General features: G+C 35.7%; 1 long non-coding RNA gene across 1 annotated transcript in view; it reads left to right on the top strand.

Annotated features, from left to right (window-relative positions):
- Positions 1 to 24201, top strand: part of LOC123573894 (uncharacterized) — a 60190-nt gene extending 35989 nt beyond the window's left edge. The window contains exons 4-5 of the long non-coding RNA XR_006698601.2: positions 15101 to 15274; positions 23767 to 24201. This is a non-coding gene — a long non-coding RNA (uncharacterized lncRNA). The remainder of the gene's footprint in view (positions 1 to 15100; positions 15275 to 23766) is intronic.
- The last annotated feature ends 1021 nt before the right edge of the window (positions 24202 to 25222 follow it).

Here is a 25222-nt window from a genome sequence, read left to right as displayed (position 1 = left end):
GCCCAGATGTTTAGGTAAAGGGAATTGAGAGTCAGTCCCCCAAGCTAGCATATCAGACCCCTCAAGGGCAGCATTTGTGTCTCATTTGCATCCTCACTTCTGGCACAGAATTTGATGCTAAAAAGGGCTTGATCAATGAAAGCAGCATTCTCACTGGGGAGAGTGGACCATCAACATTTTGTAAGGTCTATGCAACACAGAGGAGAAGACCAAAAATTAAAAAGAACTAGCAGAAGTATATTAGATAGAGATGTCTATTATCTACTTTCATACTGCATGAGGTTTGGACTAACATTAAAATGATCAAGGACACGGAAGTTGGACAGCTATATTTAGCTCTACTTTAACAGATCAGTGAATGGTTCTAGTGTTTATTCCTTGCTTTTCCTCAGAGTGTCATATATCGGTTTCAAAAGCTATGGAATCTTATCTATATGTAATATAAGATATATATTATATGTGTGTGTATTGATCCCTTTCTCCTAAAATTAATGAGATGAATCCAGCATTTGCAAAGGATTCATTGATAAGGATGCTGAAAGGAGAGAAACAAGGAGGTTAACAGGCACATTTTGCCATGTAACCATTTTGATGAATAGTGAGAAGGTAGATCCCTGCTGTACTAAAGTCTTTTCTCTTTAGATAAATAATATTGATTTACATCTATAAATCACTGCCCTTTTATGCTTTAGTCTAAGACTTTAAGGGGAGAATAAGGGAGGTACAAGAAGGATACCACCTGAGATAACATGAACTAAGTCTTTATTAACCATAACTTGACATTAGCTGGCAACTCATTTCCTCTAAAATGCAGTATTACAAAGGTTTTACTGTGTGTATACCCATGTCTATATGGTAATGAGATGGAGGTTTTATGTGGTTTATGGAAAGCAGCAATCATTATTTTATAGCCACTTCCTGCCCTTTTCCCTATTCTCAGCAGTAAATTATCTTTCTTTTAATGTTCTCTATATCCCCACCTCAATTTCTAATGTCTCTTAGGTCAACAATGTGCTAAATGTCCAATAAACTCAACTTCAGGTTTCTCATATTGGTTTTCATCTCTGATCCATCTGAACATACCACTAATTAGGAGTGAGAGCAAGAGAAAAAATATTTTTGTTGAGAGATTTATATTTAGCATTTTACAATTTCTATTGCATAGACAAGAAAGTTAAATCATACGATAATAAGATGATTGTTTTAGATTACTAAATAGTGCATCTAAAGGGAAAACAGAAAAAAAAAGAAAACCAATCTACATTTAAATATTTTAAGAAATTAAGGGTTTTTGTTTGTTTGTTTGTTTGTTTTACTTAACTTTTAAACAACAAGTTCTTTAGTTAGACATGGGAAGAAATTGTGGGGTTCAAGACTGTGAGAATACAGCCAACAAGTTTAGAAGGAAGATTTGTTTGTGGGAAAAAAGTACAAGTAAGTTATCAATTAGAACCATATCATAGCCTTTTTCTGTTGGAAAAAGGAATTATTTTTGGACTGTAACATGTAGTCTTACAGTGTTTCTCCCCTTAGATTTGGAGCTAAATAATATTAAAAAAAAATAGCTGTCTGGTTTCCCACAATCCACAGGAGGTTTGTGTGTCTGCACTCTTGCTCACACCCTGAAATTCTGTTATATTAGTCTCCCTCCCTCTCTGGGGAGCAGATGATGTCTCTTCATCTTTGCAGAGCTTGCCTTCACATGGTAATGAAACCAATTAAGGAATGCAAAAAAAATCATGAAGAAAAAAAAAAAAAGGCCAGGTTAAATGATACTCCAACTGCTAAATCTCAATGATGTCAGCTCCTCAAGAAACATGTGCATATGTGGTTTCCCCCAAGAAATCCTACCTAAACTTCCTATCCTACTGTCTGATATTTTTGTTATTTTCTCAAATGAAAGAATACCACCAAGGCACACAGCATGTACACACTAAATTATACTTTAAGTACCATATGACTTTTACAGAAAGGGTCTTAAAAACACTAAACGTCTGTTTGGACATGAAGAGGAAATGACCATTGTGAAATTTCTCAGCAAAATCAGTTTACTGGGAATGACATGGAAAGTCAGGAGCAATTTTATTTTCTGTTGCAGCGGCTTAAACACTGGCTAGAAATTAAAACATTGGAATAATTTCTTTGCTTTATGGTCATGATGCAACTCAGTGGTTTCAAACTTGTTACCAAGGACAAGCCAATCCTGAAAATAGGTCCGTTTTCCACTAGTTCCTTAGAAAAGAAAATGTTTAGCTTTCCCCAGTCTGTCAATCTTGTGGTAAGGAAATGCCACCAGGGTACCTTTTATAAGAATTTGGGCTCAGAAACAGCTGTACAAATCATAAAATAAGTTTTTTCCCCTTTAATCCAACTGGCATTCAAGTCAATGAGCATTTTCAGAAACAAATTATAAAGCAGACTTGCTTTGAAACCCAACCTGAAAAGAGAGAAACACACAACCATGACAACCTGTTTAGAACTGGATATTCTGATTTTCAACACTGGAAAATGAGGGAAAATCATCTATAATACTCTAAGCAAAGCTCTCCTAGTGTTCTCTACTTGCCTGTAGATGCAAAAACAAATCAATGCAATAGCCCCAGGTTTCTGGAAGAACAAGAAAAAATGTCCTTGAGAGATGATACAAAGGATATTATTCTTTCATGAACTAATATTCTCTCCTTATTCATTTTAAATTAACAAAGAAACCCCCAAACAGAAAGCTAAATAAAGGCTTCACAGTACACAGCAATAACAAGTGAATCACTGAAACTAATTTTAACCCCAGAGTAACAGAGAATGGTAAATCGTTTCCTTCCCCCTTGCAACCTCCCCTCCCTGCTTGCAAAATTTTGCTGTTAGATTTAACCACATTAAAATGTAATTTCATCTTATTCTATGCCTGCCTTTGTTACTTCTAAGAGTCTAGCTTCTTTTCTTCCCACACTTGTAGGGAAGAAGGCACAATTTTTTATTTATTTTTAAAAACATATGTGTTTTACTTTATTTTATTGTGATAAGAACGCAACATGAGATCTATTCTTTTCACACATTTTTCAGTGTACAATATATTATTGTTGACAATGGTTATAGCAGATCTCTAGAGCCTGTTTATTTTGCTTCACTGAAACTCTTCCCATTTTATTGACAGTGGGCAGAACCGTAGCTGCCCTGGCAAGATGCTGCATGAGCACTGGCAATTCAATTGGGCAGCTCAATATGTCCTCCACAAGAGTTCTGAAAGCCTGTTTTAAAAATATTTAAGACGGTAGTGTGTTTAGGGCAGATCTCTTTTCCTGGTTCTCTTCTTTCTCCTATGAGAAAGACTTTGTCAGTGGAGGAGCTAGACACACAGGCCTAGGAGAGGCTTTTTTATTTAAATCGGTACAATATGTTCTGAGCCTCTCACCTTGTGCCTTGCACAGAGATTTTGCACTAAAGAACCCTGCTTCCTGAATGAGCAGATCTCAGAAAAGCAAATAACATAATCCTGTTACAAATGAATTATTATGAAACCATTTCTATGTTTGAATATCTGGAGGGCTCTGTATGGCTTTGTAGAGCAGCAAGATTTCTGGAGGAAAGGGATGCTGTGGTAATCACCCAGGACTTAACCCAGGGGATTGAAAAATAACCCAGAGTTTGGCCAGTAGAAGACAAGGGGAAGGTTCAGATTGCTAAACTCAAAGTTGTTGAGAAACTAAGTGTTGATGAGAGAACACTCAAATCATTAGGATGAAAAGAATCAACAAACTCTTTGGTAGAAAGGTAAACAAAGAGAGATGACCCACTCTCCCCTATCCTCAGTTCTCCATATTCACTTTGAACAGCTGAGTGTCATTCAACAATGATCAACATTTAATGAGCACGTATTATGAGAGAGGCAAAGAGCACAATCCTAATCAGACAAGAGCCGGGCACAGAGCAAGATCCTAACCATACCAAGTCAATCAAGACATGGTTCCTAACCATAATACACATAAAAATTCTCCAATGGAGTGCTGCCCACATGGCTTTGAATCTATCATTAGTTGGATAATTGATGGTGTGGTTTTTCAAGGCCTAAACTTTCAAGTGCTCAATGGGTCAACAACTCTGCAAGGCATTTAAACTGTAATCTTTCCAATTAGACCTATAAGTTAAACGTTACCTACCACCATGTTACTGACATGAACTAAATTATGAACAATGAAGAAACTTGCCCAAGCTTAGCTATAAATGGCAGAATTGAGATTTAGATGTTTTTATGACTCAACACCAATGGCCTGTTACCATGTAAGTGCTGGCGTTCTTCATTCAGGTAGTTTATATAATGCATATGCTTGAACCTATGCTTAATAACCTCCTCCTACTATGTTGCTTAAGAAGCATTTTATGCAGAAATGGAAACAGAAGGAAAAAATGATCAAAAAATTACAAGTCTTTCTCGTTGATGAGAATGTTCAAATTGGATACACACTCACTTGAATGTATAAATGCATTGTCTCTCCTTCATCCCCAGGAGATGTGGCTCTGCATATCTGGTTGCCAGAGAGAGATTGCAGCTGGCTGGAAACATTACACAGCACTGTGCGAGCCTGCAGTACATTATCACTATTATATTTTCTGATTATGGCAAAGATTAAGCTTGCAGCTTCCTCATATGTTAGATAGTATTAGCAAAGTTCAGCATGAATAAAGAGAATCAATCCAAACAATAATTCAACCTGCTTTTCATGGGTCTGCTAATTTCCTGTAATCATTAAAAAATTATGTATCACAGATTTCAATTTTGAATGTTATAAACATTTTCATTTCTTTTTGTTTTACCCATTTTCCATACAAATTCATTTATATTTTATAAATTAATAAACACAGAGGTTAAAAAACTTTCACAGCAGGATGCAGTGGCTCACGCCTGTAATCCCAGCACTTTGGGAGGTCGAAGCAGGTGGATCACAAGGTCAGGAGATCGAGACCATCCTGGCTAACACAGTGAAACCCCATCTTTACTAAAAATACAAAAAATTAGCCGGGCATGTGCCTGTAGTCCCAGCTACTCAGGAGGCTGAGGCAGGAGAATGGCATGAACCCGGGAGGCGGAGCTTGCAGTGAGCCGAGATCGTGCCACTGCACTCCAACCTAGGTGACAGAGCGAGACTCTCTCAAAAAAAAAACCAAAACAAACAAACAAACAAAAATCACATAACTAATAGCAAAATAAGTTGGTCACAGATTTTTTTTAATGTTATTAACATAATAATTTCTTTATTTTTTATGATTTGTAGAGCTGGAAAACAGAATAGGTAAAAAAATGCATATTTTAAGTTCACGTGATCTAGTCTAAAATATTGTGAAATATATTATTACATATTGATCTCCTTTAGGTTTATGAAAATATTCACTTGATACATAGTTATGCATTTATTTTTGGAGGGAAGTTCAGTGGATAACGACCAATGAGCAACTGGGAATGGACAGAGCATTTAGATGAGATGGTATTGTAAATCACATAGTAGAACACTGGCTTTCATCCTTAGCCCTTACAAATGGCAACAGAAGTACGTGAGAGGTATGAAACATTCATTCATTCAACAAATACTTATTAGGCATTTTATTATGAAAGGAATGTATTCCAAGCAGAAAGAAAAGCAACTCTGCAAGGTCTATTTTGCACTATTCAACGATGAGAAAGAAAATTAGTGTGGATGAAGTAGAATGTGCTGGGGTACAGCTGCAGCAGATGAAGTCAGATGGTATAGATATGTCAAATCATGTTTGGATGTGTTTGTAGGGATACTGAATTCTATTCTCAGTTAAATGGGAAGCTGATGGAGACTATTCATTAGGGGCATTGCATGACCTCAGAATCCAAAACTATCTGGATTTGTTTCTGCTCTTTTGATGAATATCTATGGGCTGGATGTTTACGGGAAATATATATTCTTGAGTTCCACGTATAAGAACACCAGTTTAGGGATTACGACTAGGTCCATTAATTGAATATTTAGTGAGAAATATTTGTGAGCCAGAATTGGGTAGGGGACAGGTTGGATGAATATTGGACCAAAAATCAGAAGTAAGCAGATCTTTTGTGTTGGCCACCAACAGATGGATAAGATGGGGAAGAAAAACAAATGACAAACTGGAAGTGGTGAGTTATGATGTCATAGCAGAAGTAGAGGGGTGGGAGCATCAAAGGTGAGTATGTAACGAATATCAGATGATATCGGTAGCTTCATGGAGTCCAGATGAATTTCTGTAGATAATTTCCTGCCACTACAAATAAGGTCTCATATGTGAGACGAGTCAAAATTTTGTTAAAATTCTGGTAAGGAATTAAATGATCCCATCTATTTGGTAACATCTTTGAGTTTAATGGACTTTAATTTAATTTTATCTTAAAATAATTTTGCCATGTCTCAGTTGAAAAAAAACAAAATTTAGAGACTTTAAAGCAAAATGAATAAAGACAAATCAGTTATTAAACTCAAATATTTTGACTCTCAACCCTTTGTTGAGAGTTTTAACCTTGTCATTAATTTAAACTTTTTAAAATATGCTGCTTGCATGTTTTCAGACCATTTGAATTGGAAGTTCAATATAACATTTCATATATTTTTAGGAGTCATTGAAATGAAATGTTAATTCAGGCTCTAAATATGTAATTTTCTTGTTCATATTTGATAGTAATTAAAAAGAAGATAACTGCTGATAGTTGGATTCTTTGGGTAATGAATCTGCCACTTAGTTGAGTAATGAGATCTTGGACCTTTTGGTGAAGCTTCATTTTTAATACAGACAGAAGGAGTCTATGAATCTGTGAAATAATTGGATAACTCAGGTTATAATGAAAATTAGAATATGACAAAAATCATGGGCTTGTTTCCTTGCAAATTTGAAATTAAGTAATTAAAGACAAGTGCTGACATTTCTGTTTAACCTCAAGCTTGGCTTCTGTGTATTAAGTAAAAAAGAACATCATTATAGGTAAAGAACATACAGGGGCCAGGAATGGTGGCTTACATCTTTAATCCTAGCACTTTAGAAGGCTGAGGCAGGCAGATTGCTTGAGCCCACGTGTTTAAGACCAGCCTGGGCAACATGGTGAAATCCCATCTCTACAAAAAATAGAAAAATTGGCCAGGCATAGTGGCACACTTGTGGTCTCAGCTACTTGGGAGACTGAAGTGGGAGGATAGTGTGAGCTCAGGAGGTAGAGGCTGCAGTGAGCTTTGATCATGCCATGCACTCCAGCCTGGGTGACAGAGTCACCTGTCAAAAAAAAAAAAAAAAAAAGAAAAACAAAAATTATACAAGGGGTTAGTCACTGAAAAGTGTCAAAACTGTCTTGGCAAAGAAGCCAGGATTTTCTTCCTTAGTGATTATGTAAGAATCCAATCAAGCAAGCAGATAGATTCTATTCCTCAATAGAATGCTTGTCAAGAAATGAGTAAACTTCTGTAATTGACATCTTGGAAAAACAACAGATGAGTAGAAAAAGAAGCTAAGATATAGTGCCACGGAGTCACGGGAGGTCACAGACAACTAAGAATATATCAGATTTAACAAAAGTAGCATCTAAATAAAAATTTAGAAGAGCTATATCAATTGTTCTCATCAATGACTGATTTTGCTCCCCCAGGAGACATTTGATAATGTCTGGAGAAGTTTTTTGTTTGTTTGTTCGTTTGTACTTAATTTTCACAAATACAGTGCTATTGGCATGTAGTGGGTGGAGTTAGGGATGCTGCTAAATATCCTACAATACATGTAAAAAGTGCCAAGGTTTAGAAGCACTCATCTAAATAAAGATTTTACTATGAAACCACTTGGAGGAGAATTAGTCTTTCCTAAATTAATTGCAATCAAGAAATCAGTAGTGGATGGTGCCATAAACCAGGGCTAAATAATATAGGAGAGTTGGAGGCACTTTGAGTCACCGTCACTAAAAGAGAAAATAGAGGAAAAGTCATGGATGTCCACCACAGAGTACTATACAGCAGTTAGAAACAACAGGTTAGATAGACTCATAGCACTATACAGAAGCAGAGCACTGATTTAAACATAAGAAACAGTGGGAAGCATCTATCAAAATACTTTTTACAAATATACCAAGTACAATAAGCAACAAAATACAAATAAAACAACAATGCACATTTTGCAAGAACTAAATAAGCAAAAAGATGTGTTAAATTTCTTAGCATCATTACATGTCTAGAAGGAGAAAATAGAAAACTATCGCAGGAAGATAATTGATCAATTAATCAGTCAATCAAGAGAGAAGCTAATAAAAATAATGTGCTATGCACTGAGATTTATGATTACTTCAATCCTCTTCATCTTATGCCCAAAAACATACCATATGTGTATTATATATATATATTCTTAGCATATATTATATGCTATATGTATGCTAGTATGTATAATATGCAATACACATAATATAATATATATGCTAAGAATATTGACACTAGGTAAGAATACTCGAAATCAGTACAGACGGTAATCAAATAAGAGTTTTAATTATTCACATCTGGATTCGTAGATTTTTCTCATTAAGGATAGGTATGAGGAATACATTTTTGGGAGAATAAATAACTGCTTCTTAGATTAAGTAATTCTGGAATTCACATGGAAAGGAAATACACCAAGTTCTGCATAAAAGACAGGAAGTGAATCAGGAATTACACAAATCATTATATATTAGTGATTAGTATATGATTAAGTTTCACTTTCTACTGAGGGTGGAAAAGCCAAGAAACATAGAACACATGCTAACTCACTTTTAGAAAAGAGACCTACATCAAAATGTGAATGTTAGAATAAAATGCAAGGGAGTTGGAAAAAAAAAAAGCAAATAATCTACCAGAAACCTGGAAGCTGTTTAAAACACCTTATTAGAAGCCCAGGCAAAATATGTGCCAAGGATCAAGAAACCCAGGTGTTCAAACAAAAACTCTGTATGGCTAACTGGCAAAGCAAAAGAGGTCATTGTGGGTGAGGAAAAGGAGATGGCATTTTTTAAAGGTACAATTGGTAAAGGGAACAAAACAAGAAAATCTATTAAATAAGGTAAATCAAGTGCAAAAAAACCCTGTAAGACTAGCTAAAAAAAAAAAAAAAAAAAAAAAAACAAGACTTTAAGGAATACTGTGCTTTGTATTCCAAAGAAAATAATAAAAGCTTAAAAAATCAATCAATCAACAGCTGGGAGTGGTGGCTCACGCCTGTAATCCCTGTACTTTGGGAGGCTGAGGCAGGCAGATCACATGAGGTCGGGAGTTGGAGACCAACCTGACCCCATGGAGTCAGAGATGGTGGAGAAACCCCATCTCTACTTAAAATACAAAACTAGCTACGTGTAGCGGCGCTTGCCTGTAATCTTAGCTACTCAGGAGGCTGAGGCAAGAGAATTGCTTGAACCTGGGAGACAGAGGTTGCAGTGAGCCAAGATCGCGCCATTGCACTCCAGCCTGGGTAAGAAGAATGAAACTCCATCTCTAAAAAACAAATAAATAAATCAACAGTAAGATGCCAGCTTGAGAATCACCAGGACTATACAATGATGGTAGTTGAAAAGCTGACCTTTGAAATAGAATTCAGCAAAGAGAATCAATGGATTCTTTATTTTGATTTTTATTATGAAAAAAGTTAGCTAAATATCTAGCTACACATAATTGTAAAAAATAAAAAAGAACAGAGAATTAATAAAAGTACTTTGTAAATCCAAATATTCTCTTCATCAATGGCTTGTAATTCGAATTAGAAAAGTAATACTTTAAAAGTATGGATTTGGGGGCCTGCAATTGTATTTTTCCTAAGTTTCCATGTGATTTTGATGATTGATTTGTTTAGGAACAACTGTTCTAGATCTAATTAGCAATCTAGAATTTACATATAAACAATGTCATGGCTAAAGTAAGTAATTATTCAGCTCAGTTGTCAAGAAATAACATTCAAATCCATATTCTGCTGAACAACTGAAACAAGCTCATAGCTAATGTGATTTGCACCCAGAAAAGACCCTGAAAAGTACAACCTGTTAAATTGCACTACCATATCTGACTGGAATTACAATAAAAGGCAAGATTATTTTACACTTAAATATGCATAGAAATTTAGTGGAAAGGCAATATGGTATTTTTTCAAGGGAAATTTTTTCTATTAACTTTAGAATTATTTGACATTATTTATATGAGAAACAGTTAATATAATTTATTTAGAATTTAAATTATACAAAAGTATGTAATTAAGGGTATTAAAAGCAATTGATCAGTATGAAGTGGGAAGAACAAATTCTTTAAGGAGGGAATAACTCGTAGACAGAAAACAAAGGCTAGGGAGAGATAGGCCCCTTTCAAAAATGAAAAACAGATACCATGATGTGACAGTGTCTGGCCACAGGTGCCCAGATAGTTGGACAAACATTATTCTGGGTGTTTCTGTGAGAGTATTTTTAAATGAGATTAACGTTTAAGTCTTCAGACAGAGCAAAGCAGATTGCCCTTCATATTGTGGGAGGGCCTTGTGTAATCAGTTGAAGGCCTACATAGACGAAAAGGCTACAATTTCTTGAGTGAGAAAATTCTCCTGCCTGATGATCTTCAGACTGGAACATCAGTTCTTCCTGGTTCTACAGCAGCTTTCCAATTTCCATTACCAACCAGGACATTGGCTCTGCAGATTTTGGGTTTGCCAACATCTATAATCATGTGAGCCGATTACTTACCATAAATCACTCTTTCTTTCTGTATATTCAATTGGTTTTGTTTCTCTGGAGAACCCTGACTAATACATAAGATATAACCTACTTGGTGATCTGCCAAGACCTACCTGAACATCTTCACTATGAAAGAAAGTCAGTAGGGAAACTTCAAGACTTTCAAATAGCACTAAATATTTAAAGATAATGAAATGTCTGGTGGAGGAGTATAGGCTACAACTGAGTCTTATGTATAAATTGGCATATGAGTAGACGCTAAGTATCTGAATGAACTAGTATAATAATGCATTTGAAAAATAAAAATTACACACACACACACAATACCCACATACATACATTCTATACTGTGAGGAAAATGCATTCCTCTTGTAGAATCATTCCTAAGAATACTTTCTGAAAAACATGAGGCCAACAGAACAATAAGGCTTATTATTGAGAATGTAGTTAAAAGAAAAATTAGTAAGTTTATTCTTATCCTTGAATAAAATATAATTTATTGAAATTAGTGTACTGAATGCACTTCTGTATGCCATACCTTAGGAAAGAAATAACAGTATAGAAAGAAAAGAACAACTATACAAAGAAGAATGGGCTTTTTAAGATATGTGATTTAAAGAGACAAAAACTTAGAGATAAGAATGAACGTAGGGTTGGAGGAATCAAAGTTTATAGAATTATAAAAGATGTGAATATGATTAATATGTATTTGTTTATCCAGATCTAGAATATTAGAACTAGAAGGCATCTCATTAAGTATAGAAGAATCATTAAATAAAATAATCAAGATCAATAAATAAAAATACGTTATAAAACTTAGAGACAGCAAATGTAAATAGCATGGTGCCAATTATTTGGCCACAATGTTCATAATTATGGATTTTCTCAAATGAGAAAAATGATATTTGTAGATTATAAAGTGAGTAAATGCCATTTATATCACATAGATTATAGACTTGGAAAACACTTTTTATAAACATTGCATTAAAAAATGGCAATCTGGGCATGGTAGCATGTGCCTGTGGTCCCAGCTACTCTGGAGGTTGAGGTGGGAATGATTCCTTGAAACCAGGAGGTCGAGGCTGTGGAGAGCTATGATCATACCACTGCACTCCAGCCTGGGTGACAGAGTGAGAATCCGCCTCAAAAAAGAAAAAAAAAAAGAAAAAAAAGAAAAAAGAAAGAAAAAAAGGAAGGAAGGAAGGAAGGAAGGAAGGAGAGAAATGTCAATCCTTGGAAATGAGAAGAAAACAATTTCTCCATGTGTCACTTTTTTTTCTTCAAAGGTTTTCTATATCCTGAAATAACTTAACTTTAAAAAGCTGCCGTGATAGATATATTATTAAAAACCATATTCAGACCAAAGATGTGAGCTCCTATGTCTGACACCTTCTGCATAAATCAATACTTACAGTCCTGTTAGTAAGATAAATGCCTGGGATAATAGATATACAAAATGAAAGGCCTTAGATCAGAGCTTGCCTAGCAGACCATTAGGTTTATATCTTACTTTCTTCAAGGCACTTATTTACTTTTGGAGATGCTGGGCCACAGAGGTTTCATTGGAATGTGTAAGTCATTATTACTCAATGTAACTGACATTTGCCTTTGTAAGCATGATGCAATTGCTTCTTCCTTTCCTTCATTTCTAGCTGAAATTATGCAGCTTTAGCAATTGATCTTCAACAGAATGAATAAGTTATTCCATCACAACTTCAGAGAACACGAAAATGCTCAAGGAACATTTCATACCTTAGAATAACTTATATTGCAGAGGTAAATTATTAGGTAAACATTTATTCCACTTATTACACACTCAAGTCTGTTCAAAAAGATTGTGCTACATGTCTGAAGTGACTTTGACCTTGAACTTAAAACAGTGATTCTGTGGTTATTGGCTGATCAGTCTCATTTTATATCACATTCACAATTACTTGTTCAAGTTTCAACTGCAGCTACAACATTAGGCTATTCATAAGTTTTAATAGTACTACTTGTGACTCCAATCTACTTCACACAGCACTTTGAGATCTGTTTACAATGCAACTTGCACTTTAAAATAAGAATAATCGATAAAGTCCTCTTGCCTCCATTTTCTTATCCGTAAGTAATATTGCCCCCAAAATATACACAACCCAAAAAGCTATAAACACTGGAATAGAGTATAAATTATAGAATGAAAAAGCTAAAAGAATAGAAATGCACAGAATATGATTTTCCTAACTGGTAGTTCATGATGGCCTTGGGGATAGGTTGGTAGAAAAGTGATTTCATCCATCTGAATACATCTAAGATTCATTCAAATATTTTGTCTAGTAATTAAAAGAGGAAAGAACACCTCACATCTGCAAAAGTTAGTTCAAACTACATTATTCTCTGTGTCTTACATATTTTAAAGTGATAGTCCTACTGTATTAGTTCATTCTCAGACTGCTATAAAGAATTACCTGAGACTGGGTAATTTACGAAGAAAAGTTTACTTGATTCACAGTTCCAAAGGCTTAACAGGAAGCATGACTGCGAGATCTCAGGAAACTTAGAATCATAATGGAAGGTAAAGGGGAAACAAGCACCTTCTTCACATGCTAGACAGAGAGAGAGAGAGAGAGAAAGTGCCACATACTTTTAAACCATCAGATCTTGTAAGAACTCACTATCATGAGAACAGCATGGGGGAAATCCACCCCCATGACCCAATCACCTCCCACCAGGTTCCTTCCCAACACTGGGAGTTACAATTCAACATGAGATTTGCACAGGGACACAGAGCCAAGCCATATCGCCTACATTAAATGTTCCAGATAAATTTCGTTTGAATTTGATACAGAATGATAATTTATTCTGATAATGTTAAAGACTCTCAGAAAAAGAAAGTTTTTAACGCAACCACTCATTTTTAACATAAGATTTTTTTCTTGGCTGAGATGAAGGATATCAAGAAAATGCCATTTTCTTTCCCCCGCTGTATCCAGGAACTTTTTCTTTGGATTTTCACAAAAGAAAGACTTTTTAAAAATTATTTGAAAAATGAATCAATGATGCCTTAATTTTATGTGTCATCATCTACATTTCATTTTCAACTTTTGCTGTTTTATCTTCTTCCTTGTTAAGCTCTGTGAATCTGGCTTGGTTTTTCCTGTTCTTGACATTTATGAATAAATAAAAACTATGGAACTCAACAAGTGTGACAATTCTAGACTAATAGAAGCATAATGAAGAATCTCACAGAAGTTTCTTTCTAGTGGCCCACCTAACACTTGCCTCACCCTCACCTAATTACATAAGTAAAGATGAAGCTTTAGAGGAAACCTCTGGTATACAGAGATTTCATCTAGGAATGTTGCTACAGTACAAACTGTCATTATCTAGATAAACTCACATGCATTTTCCTCAAAATAATGATACTCTCACTTGCTTTCCTTTACAGCCCAGCTGAAACCATTTAGCCTTATGACTTTGTCCTCAATGGAACATATTGATTATATCATCATATCTCACGAGACACACATCTGCATACACAAATCATTCCACATCTTAAAATAATTTTCACTGCAAAGAAACATCAATGAGTGTGCATTTACTCCTCTTATCTGGTGTTTCACACTCAATTCTGTTCAGAAATATTGATCAGCATGCTTGGATTAGGTTAAGAATATGAATAAATTTAATCAACATATCAGCTGAAAATGCCATGAAAAAAAATCCACACAAAATAGAAATCTACAGGCTAAGTAAACACACTCAAAATACATTCATGAAATAAGAACATGGTGGGGGAACATGGGAAAAGAGACAGATGAACTAAACTGACTTTTCTTGCAAATAGGTATATAACAGAGTAGACTCAAGGTTAACCTGCATAAAATGAATGTGAAAAAAGAGTCCTGCTAACGACTTTCCAATTGCTACACAATAGTTGTTTCAAATAAAACCAACAAGCTAATTACAGGCATATTACCTGAGGCCACATATTAGGTTAGTGCAAAAGGGATTGCGGTGTTCGCCATTAAAAGTAATTAAAAGTTGGTGCAAGAGTGACTGCCGTGTTCACCCTTAAAAGTAATTAAAAGTAATGGCAAACACTTCAATTACCTGATAAATCTTGTTTTTCTTAGTGACATTTTTGTACACTTTTGCAACAGCTTCTTGGAATGTGAATAGTTCGTATACATGCAAAAATACATGAATATATAAATATAGAATATGTTATGATCATTGAAAAGTCTGGCTCAAAATACCTATGCCATATTTATTTATCCATGCTTTTATCTCTAAACCCCTTTATTAACATATGTGTCCTCTACCTCTACTATTTTCACAATATTTTTCACTTGTATATATTACTCTTGATATGACACATGATACAACATGATTTTATCTGGATTATCCTATTTATAGCTATTTTTAGCCTCTGAGGACAGCTCCATAGGGAGAATGAATCATTCGTCAACGTCAACCATATTTTACTGAAGATTTTGAAGGTATTCCAATGTGACTGACTTTACTACATTTCCTCACATGTGTGCTGCTGTGTCTGAGATCACCATGTTTTCAATTATCTCATATGAACCTGTAAGATAAATGTACTTTTTAAAACATTAGAAATGTTGGAATAGTGAGGAAAATATTTTTAATTAAAATATCTGCTACTGGCAAACGTCATCTTCCAAATGTAAATACAAAACTTCCATAACCATAAAATTTGTTGTAAAACTTTGTGATGATTCTTTCATCCAAGGGAGTAGCAAGGTCATGTTAAAATTACCTGGAGAGAGAAACAGAGGTGTGTTCACATTCTTTTTTTTTTTTTTTAATTTTTTTTTATTATACTTTAAGTTCTGGGGTACATGTGCCGAATGTGCAGTAAGATGTTTTCACATTTTAAAGCTATTAATAAGAACTCAAGGGGTCCTCCTACCCCAAATAGCCTCTCCTCAAAAACTGTATCTGATATAATTCCACTTATCTGGGAACAGAACCTAAACTATTTTTTCCCCAAGTAAATGCTGCTGTTTCTTACGTCTGCATCTTCCCGCACACAACTCTCTGGAATACCCTTTGTTTTCTTTCTCTCTGGTAAAGGCCTACTTTCATTTGAGATTCATATTCTCTGGGACATACTCCTTGAGAACATTCTAGGCTTGTGAAAGTCCCCTCTCCCATCTCTGTGCTCCCATGACATTTTGCCCCTGATTTTTATCACCCATCACAAAATTGTTATTATTACTACTACTATTATTATTTGAGGCAGGGTCTTGCTCTCTTGCCCAGCCTGGAGTGCAGTAGCATGATCATGGCTCACTGCAGCCTTGACCTTCTTGGCTCAAGTGTTCTCCCACCTCAGCGTCCTAAATAGCTGGGACTACTAGTGCAGGCCACTACAGCTGGGTAATTTCTGTATTTTTTGTAGAGATAGGATCTCATTCTGTTGCCCAGGCTGCTTTCAAACTCCTAGGCTCAAGCAATCCACCTACCTTGTCCTCACAAAGTGCTAGGATTATAGGTGTGAGACACCATACCTGACCTATTTTTAAGGGTTGGATTCTCCTACTACACTAAGTATCTCTGAAAAGAAGAATTAAACAAGAATAAAATCTTATTCTAAAATTGCTTATCACAGAGGTAGCAAGTTAATGTCAACATAGTCTAAATTCTGATTTATAAGTTTTTTTTTCACTTTTATGGTGCTTTATGAATATTGAAATTTTTATATGAAGATCCACATTTCTGGTTCCTCTTGAAAAATCTAAAATCTTGCAACACTAGGCCTTCGTTCCCACATGATAACATTCGGCTACCGTTGAATAATGGATGTCTATTATGGACATAGTCCCTGCCTCCAGTTTATCTCAGTTTTCATCATTCAGGTTTGTTCCATGTCTTGCTTTACTTTCCTTGGTAATACTATATGCCTGCTATAGTATTTAATAGTGTTAGAAATTCCAGGCCTATTCAAAGTAACCTTTAAGGCTATTTGAAAATACATGAAATAATAGAACACACTGATAATAGCGGAAACTGAATTTCATAGCCCATAGAACATTGTGGAAGGCCAGGCCTGCTCCAGGTGCAAAAGGTGAAAATCTGGGTTGTAATGGGCAAAAGCAGAAAGTGGTAGTAGGTTGTTAGACCCTCAAAGGAAGAAGAAGATCACTGAATGCGGAATAGGAAATGTCAAAAATTAATTTCACCATCTTTACAGCTTTGCTTAAGGGCAGGATTAGTGATAAGATTTGAAACTGAATCAGTAAAGCTCACATTAAAACATTCAATATTGTAAAAGGAAAGATTTGCAGAACATTACCATATGATCTTCCTAGAAGGTCTTTTGTGAAAGATATTCCACTTCTCACAATATTTTAGCTTTTCTTCATCTCAGCTCATATATTTCTGTACCTGATAATTTTTAAGTTATGAATTTGAATCATCTTTGTTGCTGAATTTTATTAGGCTCTGTATGTCCAAAATCCCCAGGCGTGATGGTCTTGTGGATAGTGGGTGCATGTGTGTATGTGTGTATATGTGTGTGTGTGTTGTAGGAAAATTGGAATTAAGAAAGAATAGGAAATGAAGAGTGAAAGGAAGGAATAGAAATGGTTAGGTGATATACAGCTAATAGATTTAACCAGTTGTTAAATCTAAATATATACTATATATATTAAATATGTATTAAACATTGACTATTATGATCACTTTCTCTTATTGTCACCTTCATCCTGTAAATCAGGCAAACAGAACTGATTGTTGAAATCTTGAACTGTGAAGCTCAGACTATTCCTGTTCTTCCATGAAATGCTTCAAAAAGAAGATTGATAATAAGGAAAAGGTCTGTGCAATGATAACATAACAGTCACATATTCTAAATAAGTAATAAAGATGACTATGTTTACAGTAATAGAAAATGGAGGGAAGAGAAAATTGCAATACCCAAGAAAGAAGTAGGTTCTTGTTTGTGCCTCCTCAAAAATTTTACATAATTTTAACAGATAACCAGTCATTACATATTTATCTTTTTTACTACTGTGCTAGGCATTTTGGGAGACATGGAGACAGAATCTCTTTTCTCAAATGGTTAATGTGTAGAAGTGAAATTATTGGTGTTAAGGATATATATCTGTTTAGGTTACAATTGTTAACTAACCCTACATCTACAGCATTGCAGTTGCTACTATAAGTTAAAACAGTATCATTTTTCAAGGTAGAGTGCCCTGCATTTTGCTCCATGCATCAATCGCTGTTGCCATCATATGTCATTTGGAGATATCCTATCTATTAGGACATTAGTATAGATTGGAGAGTAGAATGATAGTTACCAGGAGTTGGGGTGGTTGGTGGGGGCAGGGGAGAGAAGCTGGTCAAAGGATACAAAATTTCAGTTAGGAAAAAGGATTCAATTCAAGAGAGCTATCGTACAACATGGTGACCATAGCTAACAATAAATTATACTCTTGAAAAATGCTGAGAGTGGATATAAAGTCTTTGCATCACAAAAATCTTAATTATGAGAGGTAATACATGCTAGTTAGCTATACTTAAGTCTTTCCACAGTGTATATAGACTTCAAAATAACTTGTTGTTTCATTTGTCAATTTAAACAGTTTCATTTGTCAATATAAAAATTCTAAGAAAAAAAATAAGAAATTTTGGGCCAGGCACAGTGGCTCATGCCTGTGGGAGGCTGAGGCAGGCAGACTGCTTGAGCCCAGCAGTTCAAGACCAGCCTGGGCAACATAGTGAAACCTTGTCTTTACAAAAAGAATTCAAAACTTAGCACATGCCTGTAGCCCCAGCTACTCCAGAAGCTGAGCAGGAGACTTGCTTGATCCCGGGAAGTTATGGGTACAGTGAGCCATGATCCTGTCACATGACAGAGGGATACCCTGCCTTAAATAAATAAATAAATAAATAAAAATAAAAAATAAAGATATTTTCCTTTTATTCATAATCTACTGAGAGGTTGTTTTAAAATCACAAATACATGTTGAATTTTTACCACAAAAAGGAAATTTCTAAATTATGACAAAAATTCTTAGAGATGATTAGTTAATCATACATCGGAAATTATATTGCTACATGATCCCTAGTTTGGGGGCTAATTGTTTAATCAAGGTGCTATGGTTTGGCTATGTCCCCACCCAAATCTCATCTTGAACTGTAATCTCCACACGTCCAGGGAGGGACCTAGTGGGAGGTGATTGGCTCGTGGGGCCATCTCCCCTATGATGGTTTAAAAGTGGCAGTTTCCCCTGTGCTCTCTCTCTCCTGCCATCTTTTGAAGATGTGCCTTGCTTCCCCTTCACCTTCATCGTAAATTTCCTGAGGCCCCCCCAGCCATGCAGAACTGTGAGTCGATTAAATCTCTTTCCTTTATACATCACCGAGTCATAGGTAGTATCTTTTTTTTTTTTTTCTTGAGACAGAGTCTCGCTCTGTTACCCAGGCTGGAGTGCAGTGGCATGATCTTGGCTCACTGCAACCTCTGCCTCCTGGGTTCAAACAATTCTGCTGTCTCAACCTTCTGAGTAGCTGGGACTACAAGCACATGCCACCATGCCCCACTAATTTTTGTATTTTCAGTAGAGATGGGGTTTCACCATGTTGGTCAGGCTGCTCTCAAACTCCTGACCTTAGGTGATCCATCTGCCTCTGCCTCCCAAAGTGCTGGGATTATAGGCGTGAGTCACTGCACCCAGTCAGTAGTATCTTTATAGCAGTATGAAAACGGACTAACACACAGGGATCCATATATTCACTAAAGCTTCTTATGTATAAGACACATAAATAGATATAGATACATAGATAACCACATGCTATCTTTTTCTCTCACTTTCTCTCCTCCAAATACAATACTTCATTCTAGTTGACAGCTCTAGTAAATAAGCTTTTCTCATGTAGATATTGTAAAAGAAAGCTATAAGAGTTATAAAAAGCAAATACATTTGTGTTCCAATAATAAGCAGAATCATTGCATTTTGTAGACAATCTTCTCTTGATGCAGTCCTCATTCAATTTCTAAACATAGATGTGTTCAGCTCCTCAGTCCATACTGACTGTTTAATCTTATTGAACATTCATGTAATACTTCATTCTTCAACAATCTGAAGAATTGAGTAAGTACTAAAGCAGAGCAACAATGTTATAATGCAAATGACTTCTATTAAAAAACTGTAAGGATGTTTGAACAATCAAACAAAAAATAGTGAATTATGATGATATCTTAACAATGTGTTAAACAAATAACTCTAGTTCTAAGTAACCACAGGGATAAAATATTGAAAGAAGAGAAACAAGACTGAAATGAATGAATGGCTTTTAGCTTTGCTGAATCCTAGTACTTAAGAAGTCTGGTTTCCAGCCTTTGACTCCCTCATCTCCCTCACCTACCTCATACATCCATTTCTATCAAGGATTATATTTTGATATTGGGCTCAAAACTAAAGGGTCAGCTTTACCTTTAATTCCTAGGATTTAACCCTAGTTTGAGTCAAATGTCTAGCATCACATATGGTAGCCCATCTTTGGGATAATTCATCCAACAACCAGGCATTTGGACAATAAAAAATGACTGAAAAATGCTCCTACACTTAAGGCACTCAGCCTCTGGAGGGAGGAGGGAAGTAATAATGCATAATCACAATTCATAGTGATTCATGTTGTAATTCATGTTCGTGCAAAGTGATGGGATCAAGAAAAAGAGTTGGGAACTTATCCTGCTATGACACAGAAACTGATGAGTTATTCTTGAATGATCCTGAAAGTTCTCTAGCAGAAGATATGATTCTATTTGAGGAAAGATCATGTGCAGTGTGCATAGACAAAGGAAGATGCAGTAATCATATTTGTTTTACAAATGAGAAACTGGAGGTAGTTCGGGAGAGCAGCTAAAATATGACATTGGAGACAGTAAGATGGATAAAGGAGTATTTCAAAAGTCTAGACAAAAGATTTTGATGGTTAGAATTTAGTCAATGGATTGGACATGAAGAAATACAAAGAAAAGAAGTGAAATTTTTTCAGGAGACAGGACAAAGTACTTGAAGAATTAAATGTCAGACTCATGAGAGAAGTAGAAGTCAGAATTGATTTGAGATGTCTAACATGTTAGGCTGGATGAATTATAATGTCCTTATTACTGAGAAAGAATATAGGAAAATAAACATGTTTGATAGGTACAAATTTGGTTTGAGTATGCTTGGTTAAGATGCCTGAAAATAACCTGGTGCCTGACTAACAAGTGAAGATACTCAATAGAAACTGGAAGTGTGAGTCTTAAATGAGTTGGGGGCTGAAGATAATATGTTGATACTCATTAGTATAATTATCCATGTCAAAATCCTAGACTTCATTACTCATAAGCAGAAAATAGCTTGATCCTTTCTTTTCACTGCCCTTTAAAACTCTCACAAAGAGCTATTTCCTAACCACTAGTATAACATCTTCAACAGATCCTTCTCTACATAATTCCTTATTATAAAAATGACTGTGGTCATTTTTTTTTTATTTTCAAGAATAGTTTTAGTCCGCTAAATACAATGACGAGTCTAGATAATTCTCAAAACCTGGCTTTCATGTAACCTCAGAGCTCCTCTTTTCTCCCTCTTGGGATGGATTGTAAAAAATCTACCCATCTTGCAGTTCTCTTCCTCTTTCCTGCCCTTTCCCAGGATTTAAGGGAGAGAAAGAAGGAAAAGAAGTGAGAGCTGATTCCAAAAAAGTGGAAGTATTCTACAGGGATATATGTTTCAGGGTGAGGACTGAAATGAAACCATTTGATCTGAGAGTTATCTGGGTACTGTTGATATTGGTAAGTAAAAATTAGGGTTAATTCAGTTTCATTAAATGAGATATTTTGAAGGGAAGAAAAAAGAGAGATAAGTTATGACCAAATAAAAAGCATTGTTTGATTTGACATAGGGAAGTACTGAGTACGTTTGAAGATAGTTCACATAGTCAGACCAATTGTTTTTCTTCCTAGTCCCAGAGAGGAGCTCACACCTGGTGCTTCATATCACATAATTATGCTTGATCTATGCTTCCTCTCCCAAGCTTTTATTTCAGTAGCTTTCCTCACACCTATAACCACAGATAGGTCTGAGGAGAACTTGCTAGTGAGTGGGATTGTGGCACAGTGATAAGGACCTTTCTGCTGACATGATTACCTAAGTATCACCTCAACCATTGCAGCCCTCACTTTCTCAGGCACCCACTGAGATACTCTCATACTTTATCATGGGACTTCACCTACTTGGTAACTTTTTGTCTGGGTTGTTCTACATATTGTCATATATTTTGACACTGGACTTGGACTAAGAGTTGAGACGGTCAGTTCTGTCAATGCCAGCCCACTTCTAGCCTAGTCTTTTCCTGCCTTTTCTGCACTGCTAAAGATTGAAGCCAGATCTAAAGACAGTGGGCTGCCATGCTCAGTAGATGTTCCCAGACAACATCAAAATAAATATTGAAGACTTCGTGTCTGTATATCTGCTACCCTTCAGCAGCTAAACCAAGCTCAACGTACTTTTGAAAATGTCTCTGACTTTCATCTTTTTAATTGTTTATACCCTAATGTATTGAGGAAAAAAGTTATATTTTTAAAATTCTCATATAACCCAGCTCAAATAAGGGTGTTACCTAAGTAAAGTAAATTGTCTTATACTTTTCAAGCATAACTCCCTTTGGGTAGAACTTAAACATTTTGTTACAATTAATTACTGTATACAAAAAAAGACATAAGTAAAAATTCAACACCACATTTTTGTGCTTTTTTTGTTTTTTGTTTTTTTTTTTTAACAAATTTAATTGGTTATTTTAAAAAGGCTAATTGCTTAGGAAATAGATCTTTGGAAATAGTAAAATATCAACTTTTTTTCTCCTTTGATAAATATTGATGGAAAGAAAATGAATGATAATTGTGTCGCTTACTAAATATCAGGCACCTAATGAAATTCAGCATCCTTTATTATTCTGTCATCTGTGAATTCTGGTCAGGGCTATTGCTCTTGGTAGGTCTCCATCAGCTTTATGACTTTCCCACAGACACGTAATATTGCAAATAAAATACTTTTCTTATTAACTGTTGGCATAATTAAGGATAATGGTGGGCTGTGAAGCAGCCTGAGGTTTATATTACTAGATATTTGTTATAATATACTGCTGTTTCCTTTTGTTTTTCTATCTTGTCACATTCTAAGATCCTAGAAAAATGATTTGTCTGTGAATATATAATTTGAAATGTATAGGCTTACCTATGCATGTTCTAAAACACATTCAAAAACTGCTCATCTAGAAAGTAGATTTGTACAGATATTTTTATTCCTAAATATTGCTGGTTCTCGCTTTTGGTGTTCTTAGTGTCTCTTCTTTTCTTTAAAATGCTTCAACTACTCTTCCCTTTCATTGCTTATAGTAGATTACTTAGGTTTATATGAAAATAGTGAATTATATGAAATTATATTCTCACATTTATGAGTAGTTTGGCTGAATTTTTTCATCTCACTGTGAAGTTAAATAATGCACATCAAGTAAGATAGAATAAATCAACAAAGATTTTTGCAAATAAGTAGTGTTTTGGTTTGTTTTCTTTGAATTAAAAAAAAATGCTATAGTTCTATGACATGCCAAGTCATACGTGCTGTCCAGCCTGTGTGAGCTAGTTTTCCCCGGGTGAAGTATCTGTGCTGGCTCCAAACAGCTATGCCAAGGTGGGTTTAGGGTGGCCTAGTACTAAACATGGCCACCTGGCTGTCTTTGCCACGAGGCACCTTCAATTATTAGGAAATATTGGCTCAATGGATATTTTGATCATTGTGTCCAATACACTCTTATCCTCTCTCCTCTTTCTTGTACTTCTGTCCTTCTCATCACTTCCCAGGCTCCCAGAACCCCTTTCCTGATCTCTTTATTCACTGCCTATCTCTCATTTCCTTCAGATATTATTATAAAAAAAGTTGTTGCTTAATACAATTAAAGAATGGTAAAATAGATTATTAAAAGCTTTTTTAGAGTCTAGAGGGTAGCTATATATTTTTATATGTTAGCAAAGTTTATTTCTGTATTTCATTCAGGTTTCTGTTCAGAAAAAAGCATTCCCTGGTGATCCTATTGTGGTAGACATAAAACTGTGCCACCGAGATCCCATTCCAGGGAAGAACATGCTGCTGAGCTGTTGGAAGTACAATCAGCGGAAAACCTTGGTCTGTCAGCAACTTCAAGGTTTGCCTCCTTTGCAGAAATGGCCCATTCAAAGTCATGCCCTTCCTATAGCAGTCTACATTCATCCACTGAGTGAGGCGGAGATAAAAAGGACTGATAATTTTCAACCCACAGGGGCATTAATGAGCCACAGGGGCATTAATGAGCAATACCTGCTCCAGAGCTCCACAGTGGGTTCTCAGAAGGTGTGTCTTGCCTGCATCACAGCTTGACTCCTTCCACTATTCATTTTTTCTTCTTTTCCTTTTACTTCACAGCATTAAAAACAAATAAAAATTTTGAACTCCGAACTCTGTCTCAGCACCTGCTTAGTATGTCACAGAACCTAGAGTGGGATACCTACCTGAAACTATTTCCTGTTACTTCACCTCCTCCTTGTCGAGCATATATATGTTTTCATAGCAACTAAGGCAAGGCTGTGTATTTACTTGTTTTGTTGTTGTTGTTGTTGTTGTTGTTGTTGTTTTTTGTTTTTTTGACGGAGTCTTGCTCTGTCGCCAGGCTGGAGTTCAGTGGTGCGATCTCAGCTCACTGCAGCCTCTGCCTCCCAGATTCAAGCAATTCTCCTGCCTCAGCCTCCCAAGTAGCTGGGACTACAGGTGCACGCCACCACGCCCAGCTCATTTTTGTATTTGTAGTAGAGATGGGGTTTCACAATGTTGGGCAGGATGGTCTCGATCTCTTGACCTCGTGATCTGCCTGCCTCGGCCTTCCAGAGTGCTAGGATTACAGGTGTGAGCCACTGCACCCGGGCTTATTTACTTTTTTGTTTGTTCATTTATTGTTCTGTGTGGGCAAGGACTCACCCCTGTTGTTCATTGTCATATTTGTATTCCAAGAACATAAATTACCACCTGACACATAAAAAGTGTTCCATAATACATGAGGGCACAAGGAATTAGGCATACTGGGGCTGGCCTAACCATCACTTCCAACATTCTCCTGTAGAAAAAATATTTTTGAATTGGTATATTTTGCTGAAATTCAATGTATTTTTAAAATTAGAAATGGCCAGGGTATACTGATTAAAACCCAACTAGTTAAAGAATTCAAAGTATTTCTACCTTTTGGAGACTTGTATATTATGAAAAAATGAGATGTTCTTTTCTTTTATTCTGTAAAAGATAAGTGTATCAGACCTTTGGCCATCCAGTTCATCTTTGCATCATTAGTCATGATGAATAGTGTACTTACAAAGGCAATTATATTATGTGTGATTTGGATCTTGATGGAAGATGATAAATTAACTATAGGTGTAGGTAACATTACAGCCAGCATTACATCTGGAAAAGAGCCCCTCCTTGAACA

The sequence above is a fragment of the Macaca fascicularis genome, chromosome 6 (genome assembly GCF_037993035.2).
Source record: "Macaca fascicularis isolate 582-1 chromosome 6, T2T-MFA8v1.1".
Taxonomy (NCBI): Eukaryota; Metazoa; Chordata; class Mammalia; order Primates; family Cercopithecidae; genus Macaca; species Macaca fascicularis.
This window is presented reverse-complemented; position numbering and strand designations above follow the sequence as displayed.